The 12,397-nt window shown below is 35.5% G+C and overlaps 1 protein-coding gene across 2 annotated transcripts in view; it reads left to right on the top strand.

The window, feature by feature from the left end:
- Nucleotides 1–3,715: 3,715 nt before the first annotated feature.
- LOC114646247 (core histone macro-H2A.2) overlaps nucleotides 3,716–12,397 on the top strand; it is a 65,482-nt gene continuing 56,800 nt past the window's right edge. The window contains exon 1 of one of the 2 annotated variants that reach the window (XM_051922342.1): nucleotides 3,716–3,932. The gene's annotated coding sequence lies outside the window, so the exon portion shown is untranslated. The remainder of the gene's footprint in view (nucleotides 3,933–12,397) is intronic. The other variant, XM_028794349.2, reaches the window with a different exon arrangement.

The raw sequence follows: 12,397 nt of genomic DNA on the forward strand, positions 1-12,397 counted from the left end.
TTCATTGAATGTCATTACAATAAAAAAGTATTTAAACCCATTGGACTATTTACCAAAATTACTAGTCCTACATGAAAATCTTGTTTCTACAGGCTGGTTAGCTACAATCAATTGTATAAATGATCTGTGTTTACATACACTTTAATTTTGCCAAAGGGATTAGCACCCAAATACAAAATGACTGAATTTAACTTCCAGATTGTACGTTGCTGAGAAAAGAAGAATATTTGCCTTTGAATCTAGGCTGGAACAGCTAAAGCCCTGTAGCAGCAGACACTGCTTATATTACCTGGTCATCTACATTGTTCAGCTATAGCTCAAGTGCAGCAGAAGTAGTGTAGGATTAATAGTAAGCATTGGAGTGGAAAAATATTTCATATTTAAAGGAACAAACACTAAATTGTACTCAGTCTTATACACTCATCTTGAGAGGTCTGGCTGGAGGCAATATGCAACGAAGTTAGCAATAGCAGACCAGTCATTCTGACATGCTATTGACAGAGAATAGTTGAGAAGGTGATGTATGAATTTCAGTCATTGTGTGCTGCTTAAGATTAAGTGTGCACCTAAACTTATTTTACTCGCTATCTGTAGCAACACACAGATGAAAACTTAAATAAGTCCATATACTCATCATTCAGATGGCATGACAAAGTGACCAATTATCAAAACAACTACTACTAACATTTCTTTTCCTGTTCTTGAAGTCTTATTGAAAAGCATTTAGTGTTAGAGAATGGTAATGTCCATTTAAATCTATATGAAACTATTTTGAGACATTTTTTCTGTCCTCAAAATTCCTCTTTCCATCTGTCCCTCTACTACTAGAAAATAATCAGAGTAATTGTTTTCGTTTTGGTGTAACTGGACTCTGGTGCACTTAGCAAATGGCTGACAGATGAAAACCAAAAAATGTACTTTATAACTCTTATTAAAGATTAGTGACCCACATAACATATAGCTCTTAAATGTACAGGACCCAAAAGCTTGTCAGATGTGTTTGATAATATCAACACGACATATAATGAAAAGAGAAATGTTTATTTGTTTATCCAATGTTTTGATCAGACGTAATATAAAAATCATCAAGAGTTGAATACAAAGGTAACAGAACAGGAAATACACTAGACAATGGGTCCTTTATATTTTGCTGACAGGATCAGTAGCTAATTAATAAGAAATTAAAATACACAGTCAATAACAGGATATAGGCAATGAAAAAAACACTACAGCCAGCACAGGTGGGGTAAGGATGATTGGATTCAGTCCTGTTTTTCACTCCTTTCTTAAAAAAGCAAAGATTTGATATTATGTTGCATCCCTTAGACAGTTATCTATCAATAAATATTTTTTTGATTTTGATTTAACATCTTAAACTTTCCCAGCCACGGTCTTTATGAGACGTATTTGTTGGTTATCCTTATTTCAGGGTGTGCATTTCTATGGATACTCAGTCCCGTGCATTCCAAAGACATGAAGCAATTGAATTGTCCAAGTATGTGCGAGAGAATACCATGTGATTCATTACTGGCTGTTTGCGTGCTAGGACAAACTATGACTCCCAACAATCATGAAATTGAACAAGCAAGGTAAAGAAATGGAGGGATGGATGGATGAAGTTTCATGCCAAAACTACAGTACATACATGTGTGGATAAAAAGCTGAAAAGCTTTACAAAAACATAGATAGATAGATAGATAGATAGATAGATAGATAGATAGATAGATAGATAGATAGATAGATAGATAGATAGATAGATAGATACTTTATTAATCCCAAGGGGAAATTCACAAACATACAGTACATCTCTATATAAGACAATTTCTGTCCATCTAGCATTTATAAAATAAGTTTGCTTCCAGGTGATAGCAGTTTTGCTACTATTAAATGAAACTCAGTTTACCTCTTTGCACATTGATTTCAATGGTAAGCCAATAGCCTACAATTCATCTTCGACCAGCCAAGTTGTATACAGTAGCTTTAAGGGTAAGATTGGTATTTTTCAAGTTGAAGTTATTTCTTAACAAACACAGTACATTGGCATTTGCCATGTGAAATCATGTTCCAAAGTCCAGCGTTTTCTATAAATTTAAAAAAATATATCATGCTCACATTGGCACTTTACATTGTTATTAAATGGGCCCAAAGCACCACCGGAAAACAAATGCCCTAAAACTTACCAAATGTATCCATTTATGAAGCCCAAGGCAGTTAAGTATTGATCTGCATGTTGTGATTACACACACATTGTAAAATAGCTTATATAAGTAATTTTTAAACAAACAAAAAACCCCCAATAATAATAGATTCTGACATTTTAACAAAAAACTAGCTATGTGCAATGCTTCAGCACTTGTGGTCTTCCCCAATAACCTTTCACCCCCACCCTCTTGAACTACAAAATCACAATAAAGTGTTCATGCCAGGTGGTTGATTTTTTTCTTGTTGGATTTGTATTTCTTCATTTATGTCAGAACTCATACAAGCAAACAGAAAAAGTATTCTTATCTTAAGAAAAATAGTACCAGGAATACACGCTAAAATGATTATTTCCAAATGCCTTTTGTTGTCACAAACATGCATCTGAAACACAAAAGGCAAGTTTTCCTTTATCAAAACTCAAACAGAATGTATTCAGTAAGTTGTAGACTTATTTTCCAGGGGGTTTTGTCCAATAGCCTCCATTGTAAAGCACCAGTTCAAGCAAGATATATATATTTTTTTTATTTTAAAAAAATTCTGGACTTTGGAACACAATGCATATATACCATGTTTCAGAAGAAATAACTTTGACTTGAAAAATGCTGAACTTAAACCCTTTAAGTTCAGATTCCACCTGTTCTAAGTCATTCGAATTCTGAAATGGATCATTCAACAGGCAAACGATAACAGTTCTACAAAGAACTAAATTGTAACATGTGACCTGTGAAATTTTACATTTTTGTAAAAGAAAACTCAGTTAAACATCCTTCGGCTATCAATCTATGATAAGCAATTTTCCTTCTTTTATCACAGCTACAAGAGCTTTTTAAAACATGTAGATATAATATGTAACTAATAAATTAAATACCATAAATAATTGTTAGCTGCTAAAAAATAAATATGCACACATGAAAACTAGTCAAACTAATCATACTTTCCTAAGTGTGCAAAAATGCTCATCTATCTTCAAACCTCCCTGATCTAGTTATTGGATTCTTGAAAGATTGCAGGAAGCTGGAACCCATCACGGCAGCATCAGACACAAGGCATGAACCAGACCATGACAGGCTACTCACTCACAATTAAATACAAATTAGATTCTCCAAGAAATTTATTGCAGATCTCTTTAGGGTGAAAAACGTAACGACTCTGAAAGAAATTGATGAAGGACACTGGGAGAAGATGCAAACAAAACAAAATCAAAGTCCCAGCCAAGATTTAAACCTGGTCTATTGGAGGTATAAGACATATAGGCTAGACACTGCGCCACCTTTCCAATCTATTAATTATGAGAAGAGGTATAATAAGCAGGTGTTGTAATGACGTTATTATTTAATCTGTATCATATCTCGACATTCTTATTCACCATCTTCAAGGACTGCGCCAGTTGTTAAAATGTGCGCTGAACACAATAAAACTATTAGAAAGATGTGACTTTCGCCGACTAATCGCCACTCTTTGGTAGGTCCCTTCTCTTAAGGCCGGATGTATTATTCTTTCTTTGTTTCCTTGCACCCTCCTAGAGGGCGTCATCTTTTCTACTATTAGTTTTCTCCTTTCCCTACAAGCTATAGGAGGACGGTTCTTTGCTAGGAAAGGAAATATATGTTAATGGTCGTTTTATTTTTAAGGGAAGCGGTGTACACCAGTGAAAGATAGTCGCGTTATAAATTAGGATTTCAAGGGAGAACACCGTGATCGCCTATGACCCACTAGCAGAGAAAAGAAAGGTAAGGAAGCGAATGCGATCGGGAAAATGGCAAACAGCACACTTTACAGAAGGCAACTCTCCATATCTGGCTGAACAGGAAACAAAAGAGGTATCGCGAAGCAGCATTGCTGTGGGTGAGAGAAGGCGGCTTGTCGCAATAAATCTGTTAAGCTTTTGTTGGTGAATAAACTATGTTTTTGCAATTAAATAATGCCATGTGACCTGAAGCGAATCGAGCTTTGAATGCCGATTGCAGCCTGTCTCCGGGAAAAAAAGCATTGCATTATTAGCAAGCGGGAATTTAACAAGGTGTTTATTTTTTAGTTGCAACCAGCATAACTTTTTAAACCGGGTATATACCTTTATCTCGTGGAGGCTGTCCGATTGTGAAATATGCATTTGTTAGCTTTAAAACAGATTCTTGTAAAGATAACATTTCGAGCAAATCTCCAGGGTGGCATGCTGTAGTAATTGAACAGTTCATGCAGTTACGAGTTAAGTGCATCATTTTTCTAAATTAGAAAAAAATCGGGGAAACAACAGAGATTCGTTTGTTCGACTGGCAGTATATCATCTTTTTATCCTAATAATGCAGAAATAAATTTCACGACGTGGGCCACTCATGAAACATTTAAGGCCTGCGAAAAAATCCCGAGGGTCCATTGGTGTATGTATGTATGTATGCTATGTATGTGTGTGTGTGTGTGCGCGCGCGCGCGCTTAACGTTTATCGTTTCTTTGTTTCAAGCAATTTTACTACGGTGTGTTTTGAGCATAACTAAGGGGTATTAGTGTGTGTTTTAATTACCCCCCCCCCCCCCCCCTTTTTCGGAACTGGGAACTTCCTGTAATTTAATTTATAAGAAAAACCACTAACCGAAAAAATACCGTGCATTTTCACATGAACTACCTTCGGTATCAGCCCCTCCCCCAGTTCACCAATCCCCATGATTTTATTGTTCTAAAGCGGCGATAGTTACCTTAAAAAATAAATATTGACGCCGCAATAAAAAGCATGCATGCTAAAATCGATTGTTTTAAATTCAGTGAGTGCTGACAGTCTTCATTTCTAGTAGGCCCGATTTAAAGCGACAGGCGCCTTTTGTGCTACGGGTAAGAACAGCAGGAAGCATGGTATAGACCAAAAAAAAATGTTTTTGTTAACGACCTTTTATTCAAAAGTACACCTCAAAATAAGGTGTTTGCATAATTTTGTATGCTGTTTGGGTAAATTGTATTTTTTGTTAAAACTCCAAACTCAGATTTGCATTTCTTGTGGCAGTTACAGGACTTTGGTGGCTTACAGATTATTGCAGTGTATCAAATGCAAAATCAAAACGCTGGTAACCAAAAATTTAGGGCGATTTTTGACTCCCCAAGTACTTGCCCATTTATGGAGGTCTCGTATTTAATGTTTATATTTGGAAGGCCCATTCTGTTCCACATAAAAAAAAATCACTCCACATGCTTATCTCTGACAAATTTAGCCGTGGCACGTTTTCGCTCAGCATGCACATCAAGTTCTCTGATTTTATTTGCTTTAATCTCTTGATGATTTTGCTGTATTTCCAGTATTTGCCCCCAAATAAATTCTTTATTGCATGGTTAATTGCTTTTTATATTGTCCTTTTGAATACCTTTAGCAATGGTACTCATTGTGAATGCATAATGTTATACAAATATTTTTGTTCTAAAACATCAAACAACTGTTGAAAGTTTACTTTTAAATGGCAAAAAACCTGTAACAAAATGAATCTGCAATATTATGTTTGTCTGGCTGCAAAAAATACCTTTGGAATCATTCATCCTGTTTCAATGGATAAAAAAAAAATCAAAATTAGCATTAATTGCCATAATTGTGTTCATATGAAATGTAATGATTTACTTCATGAGGTAGAGGTATGCAACAAACAAGAATAATTGTGTCAAATATTTGAAATATTAAAATGTGTTCCTCAATTTAAAAGTCTAAATAGATAGATGGATGCTTTATTAATCCCAAGGGTAAATTCAATAAAAAATAATAAATATTCTCGTTTGTAAAATACATTTGTCATTTTTCACCATCTGATGGAGACCCATAGATGGCTAAATCCTTAGTAAAGGATTAAAGATAATGTCTTATTTGTAATCACTGACTTTGAAATGGTCAAAAAATGATATCCCACGTGCTTTTGTTTGATAATTGTGATTTCTTTTATGCCTCTGGGAGTGGCTGTTAGAGCACCAGGACTGCTGGTTAAGAACCAAATATTAAAACTAGTATCATAATCAGCAGCCTCAAAAAACATTAAGTGATACTTCACATGCCTTATTACCGATTTCCCTTTTTTTGAAGGTTTACAGTATGTCTGTAGTAGTAGGATGTTGTACTATGTTAGCCATAATGGATGCAATAAGAAGTAAAGCAAATTTACACTTTGCCTGAAGAAGGGGTTTAAGCTGCCTCGAAAGCTTGCATATTGTAATCTGTTTACTTAGTCAATAAAAGGTGTCATTTTGCTTGACTTATGTTTGGAGTTTTATGAAAATTAGCAACTTTTGACTCCTCATGACCCATTAAAGGGAATGAACGCCTGGGGCTGGTTGATGTGGCATGCACAACTTAAAGTCCTCCTGATCATTCTTGCTGATGACACCTATTGGTTTTCTCCATGTCATATGGATGGAATTTCCAAAACAAAATAAAAATGAAGGTTTTTATGTTCTAGATAGCCAAAAAATTGAATGGAAACCTCCAAAAGCTCAACATTTTACATAACTAGATAGCGAAACGAGTTGAACTGCATACCATATGTGGGAGTTTTCTCATACCAGTGAGAACAAAAATAACTGAAGTAATTTTGAAAGTGTTGTAAACACATACTGCAGTTATTGGATGATTATTTTTAATTGGGGAGGGAGGGTGGAGTGGGGGCGGGCAAATGAGTATTCTAACTTATAACTAGGTATATCCGTATAGCAGAGTTTTTGTAGTCAATAACAACAGCAGTGAAAATTCATGATATTTGATACCACAACAAAAGAACAATCCTTTTCACTGGCTTTTTAGTTTTAGTAACTCCATTATTCAAGTGGACAATATTGTGACATTTTGTGTAACAGAATATGCAGTATATAAATCCTAAAAGTAACAGCAGCATTAAAATTGTAGAATGTCAGTCAAGTAGGTGCCCTACTATCTTTTAAGTAAATTAGTTTTGGCATTCATAAATGTCAAATTACAGTGGAAGACTTAAATTTAATGTGTGCCAAGCATGGGAATTCTCTGAATGTTACAATATGGGGGTTACAATCTTGGGAGAATTTCAGCAGAATTTATAAAAAAAAAAAAAAATCTCCTGATGGGCTACTTTTTCCTACCATGTGTACATTTCTAATTTTATTCTCTGACATTTCCCCAACTGTAACTGAAAAGCACTGCTTTAAAACAATACTCAAAAATGCAGAAACTGTTATGTCTGTACTGTTGAATTTGTGAATTCCAAAATAATTCAGGATAATTCCATTTAAGCAAACTCTGTAAAAGCATACTGTTATGAAAACAGCTTTAAAGTCTGGTTTGTCAGAATTCCTCTGTTAGGTTTCCAACATTTTTTTACTGTAAAATTTATATTTGCATCATTAGCTGTTAAAAACTTATCTAAAGAGTAATATTTAACTGATAAGTCAAATTGATTCAGATTGCAAATGTCATAAACTCCTGTGTTTTGAACTGTACCTTTTTTACCCTTGTCCCAACTTCAAGGCTTCCTGTGTGAAAGCAGACTTGTCAACTTAACATCCACTATTTAAGAAATTTTTTTTTTTTTTTTTTTTTTTTTAAAAGAGGTCTGTCTTCTGCTTTCAGAACATCTTATATGAGTGAGCAGACTTTGTTATTGCTTAGCCTGCATGTAAATCCAGAATTAGACAATTTACTGAGCTAGCAATACATGTATTTAGCAGTCCGTTCTGAGAGTCTTTATCACAGTCGCCTTTCACATATTTGATTCTTGAGATGTACGTTTGTCACGTTAGGAGTTATATTAATGAACATCAGTTTGCCTTCAAAAACCAAACAACTGATACAAGTTTAGAGTGTGTAGATTTGTGTTAAGTATCCTGTTTTACCCCTATTGCTATAACTGTGCATCTCTATTGTGTTTCTGTTAACATAGTAAATACCATATTACCAGAGAGACGAGCTTTGAAGCATTGAAATATTAAATACATTTTATTTTGGTATTAACCAATGATGACATTCATTTCATTGCTGTTAGAGATAAGCCAAATAGCTGCTTAGTTTGAGACTTGCCTCAATTTTTACTTTCTACAGCAGTTGTTAGCACTGCTAATCCTCCTACAGTCCTGTATTCATGACCCTGACGCCACATAGGAAATGGATGAATGCAGAGATGAACAATCAGAGAAGGAATGAGAAACCTCAGTTCATTTATTCGGACATCTTCAAGTTAAACCATTATCACTCACATACAGTCATATGAAAAAAGTTTGGGAACCCCTCTCAGCCTGCATAATAATTTACTCTACTTTCAACAAAAAAGATAACAGTGGTATGTCTTTCATCTCCTAGGAACATCTGAGTACTGGGGTGTTTTCCGAACAAAGATTTTTAGTGAAGCAGTATTTAGTTGTATGAAATAAAATCAAATGTGAAAAACTGGCTGTGCAAAAATTTGGGTCCCCTTGTAAGTTTGCTGATTTGAATGCATGTAACTGCTCAATACTCATTACTTGCAACACCAAATTGGTTGGATTAGCTCGTTAAGCCTTAAACCTCATAGACAGGAGTGTCCAATCATGAGAAAAGGTATTTAAGGTGGTCAGTTGCAAGTTGTGCTTCCCTTTGACTCTCCTCTGAAGAGTGACAGCATGGGATCCTCAAAGCAACTCACAAAAGATCTGAAAACAAAGATTGTTCAGTATCATGGTTTAGGGGAAGGCTACAAAAAGCTATCCTCAGAGGTTTAAACTGTCAGGTTCAAATGTAAGGAATTAAATTGGAAGGCCACAGGCACAATTACTGCTAAACCCTGGTCTGGCAGGCCAAGAAAAATACAGGAGAGGCATATGCACAGGATTGTGAGAATGGTTACAGACAACCCACAGATCACCTCCAAAGACCGCAAGAACATCTTGCTGCAGATGGGTGTATCTGTACATCGTTCTACAATTCAGCGCAATTTGCAAAAAGAACATCTGTATGGCAGGGTGATCAGAAAGAAGCCCTTTCTGCACTCATGCCACAAACAGAGTTGCTTGTTGTATGCAAATGCTCATTTAGACAAGCCAGATTCATTCTGGAACAAAGTGCTTTGGACTGATGAGACAAAAATGTAGTTATTTGGTCATAACAAAAAAGCGCCTTGCATGGCAGAAGAAGAACACTGCATTCCAAGAATAACGCCTACTACCTACTGTCAGATTTGGTGGAGGTTCCATCATGCTGTGTGGCTAGTTCAAGGACTGGGGCCCTTGTTAAAAGTCGAGGGTCAGATGAATTCAACCAATATCAACTAATTCTTCAGGATAATGTTCAAGCATCAGTCACAAAGTTGAAGCTACTCTTGGGTTGGATATTCCAACAAGACAACTGACCCAAAACACAGTTCAAAATCTACAAAGGCATTCATGCAGAGGGAGAAGTACAATGTTCTGGAATGGCTGTCACAGTCCACCGACTTGAATATCATCGAAAATCTATGGGATGATTTGAAGCAGGCTGTCCATGCTCGGCAGCCATCAATTTAACTGAACTGGAGAGATTTTGTATGGAAAAATAGTCAAAAATACCTCCATCCAGAATGCAGACACTAATCAAAGGCTATAGGAGGCAGCTAGAGGCTGTTATATTTGCGAAAGGAGGCTCAACTAAGTATTGATGTAATATCTTTGTTGGGGTGCCCAAATTTATGCACCTGTCTAATTTTATTATGATGCATATTGCATATTTTCTGTTAATCCAATAAATTTAGTGTCAGGTGCCGAAATACTGTTTCCATAAGGCATGTCGTATATTAAAAGGAAGTTGCTACTTTGAGAGCTCAGCCAATGATAAACAAAAATCCAAAGAATTAAGAGGGGTTTCCCAAACATTTTCATATGACTGTATAATCGTGTGCTTTCAAAGCACATACAGTACAAGTCTGTTTCTGAGTGAACTTCATAATGGGTGTTTTTGCCCCAACATATTTTTTTTTTTTTTTTTTTTTTTATTTAATAATGAGAAGCATGATTCTAGCAGTCATGCACTGAAATTTTAATTTCCGGTCATTTGCCATTTTCTTCTTGAGATGTGTTACTTGCAGTCACTCATCAGTGTGGTGGTTCAGTTTTTGTATTGATACTATACAAAAACCTAGTACCATTGTGGAATGTTAGTATTGACTTGGTACCGAAAAACCTGTTCTTGTGACATCCCTACTTGTAACAAAAAATGGTCATGTTACCCTAGTATTTGACTATGCACCGAGTTTCTATAAAATGTATTCATCCAATTTCAATGAATAAAACATTGTAGCTTGGTGCATTTCAATACAAAAGTCAGTAAATGTTTTTTTTGTTTTTCTTTCTTACAGAAGTGAAGAAACTTCTGTAAACATAACTAATACCACCATGCACTGATTCAGCCATTGCCATGTCCCTTGACAAGCACAGCCACAACCATGGTGGTTGGGTTCTATTGCAGTAGGGGCAGGATGTGCTTCCTTGACAGCTATTATGAGTCCATTTCAGATTTCACTGGGCTCTACAGATAGCAGATCGTTTCTAAGTAGTACATGTCACAATTAATTATGAAACTCCTCACAATTTAGTAATTATTACACAATACAGATTAATGCTTTGGCGACTCCCTTGCATTCCCAGTATGCCTCAAAAGTGCTCTTCCACCTTTTGTGGCTTTTTTTAAATTTTATTTTATTAAAATAGTTTATAAAAAAAAAAAAAAGGCAGTTGTGCCAGTTGAAAAACCACAATTCGCTTGCATTTGTGAGATATCTATACTCAAGGGGAATTTCCCACAAATGCACCCTCCAGCTAGAAATGTGAGTGCTCACAGTATTGAATTAAATAAAAAGGTACTCCCTAGAAAAGAGTAAAAATGTTTTGGTGTGGGGTAACTTGTACACAATTATGGAGGTTTAATGGGTGAATGGTTCTGTATTTTTTTTTCTTTTGTTCCTTACATTGTCATGAGAGGGAAACATTAGAAGTTTCACTAACTTCATTATGCAAGTTATTGATTAATTCATGGGTTTTCAAGTTCAGTCCTAGGGTCTCCCTTTCTCTTTGGGTTTTGTCCAAACAACTTCTTCTAATTATTTTTTTTTTTTTATTTTGTCAACCCAAAGATGTCAGACTAGTTATGCTAAATTAGTAGATGAAGCATGCCTTTATTTATGTTACATTAGGATAAATTATTCTATCTTTCCATTCTATAGTGTTTTTTTGTTTTTTTTTTTTTTAAGTAAAAATTATTTACACTAGTCTTACCTAACACAGGCAACGCAACTGAATGGAGTTTGCATGTTCTTCCTGTGTCTGATGAGTTTCCTTCCACAATCCAAAGACATGTAGGATTGGTGAATTGGTGTAATTCAATTGACCCTAGTGTATGTGGGTTGGGTGTTCAACATGTAATGGGTAAAGTCCTGTCTAGGGGCTTTTTTACTGCTTTGTGTCCTATGCTTGCTGGGAAAGGCTTCAGCTTCCCCGTAACCCTTTCCTAGATAAGAAAGTTAGGAAAATGAATGGATGGAACTTGTTAATGCATACACAAGTGGGTAGCATTGAAGTAGTTGCTTCCCTGTAGCATTCAGTGTGATTTGCTCTTGTGTCTTAAAATAAATTAACAATAAATTGATTATACTGAAACAATAAATAGTAAGGAAATTAGACCTATACCTAATGTGGTTATGATCATGTTTTATTTGTACATCAGAGCCTACAGTTGGGTATTCCTAAACTGTTTGGAGCACTAGAACAAAAATGAGCCTACGCATAGAACATTTTGTACAGGTCATAACGTTTTTAGACTTGCCTTTTGAGGATTTGCATTCAATTTATTTGTAAACCATTCACTGTAGAGGTATTGCTTCATCTCTGGCATTATCTGAATACTCATTTAGGCATTATTCATCTGACAGAGACCCTCTACACAACTAACCACACCATGCACAGTTTATGGGTATAGCAAGGAGGTTTCCTTTATTGCTGCATGAATTGCCAGTGAAATGGAACTGAGTAAGTCTTATTTTTTCCACCAATTTGATAAATTAAAAAAGTATTAAAGCATCAGGCCTGGTTGATTTTCTTCTGTTCGATGTCCACTAAAGGATTTTATACATTGGCCATTAGTAGTGTCCATGAACAATTCAAGAAATACCCTTACATTCTTGTTTTATGTACCCTTTTAAATATTTTACAGATATGTTCTGTAGGTGCACCAGACACAGCTTTGCCTCCCTTTACTTGAACTAT

The sequence above is a fragment of the Erpetoichthys calabaricus genome, chromosome 2, assembly GCF_900747795.2.
Source record: "Erpetoichthys calabaricus chromosome 2, fErpCal1.3, whole genome shotgun sequence".
NCBI lineage: Eukaryota > Metazoa > Chordata > Cladistia > Polypteriformes > Polypteridae > Erpetoichthys > Erpetoichthys calabaricus.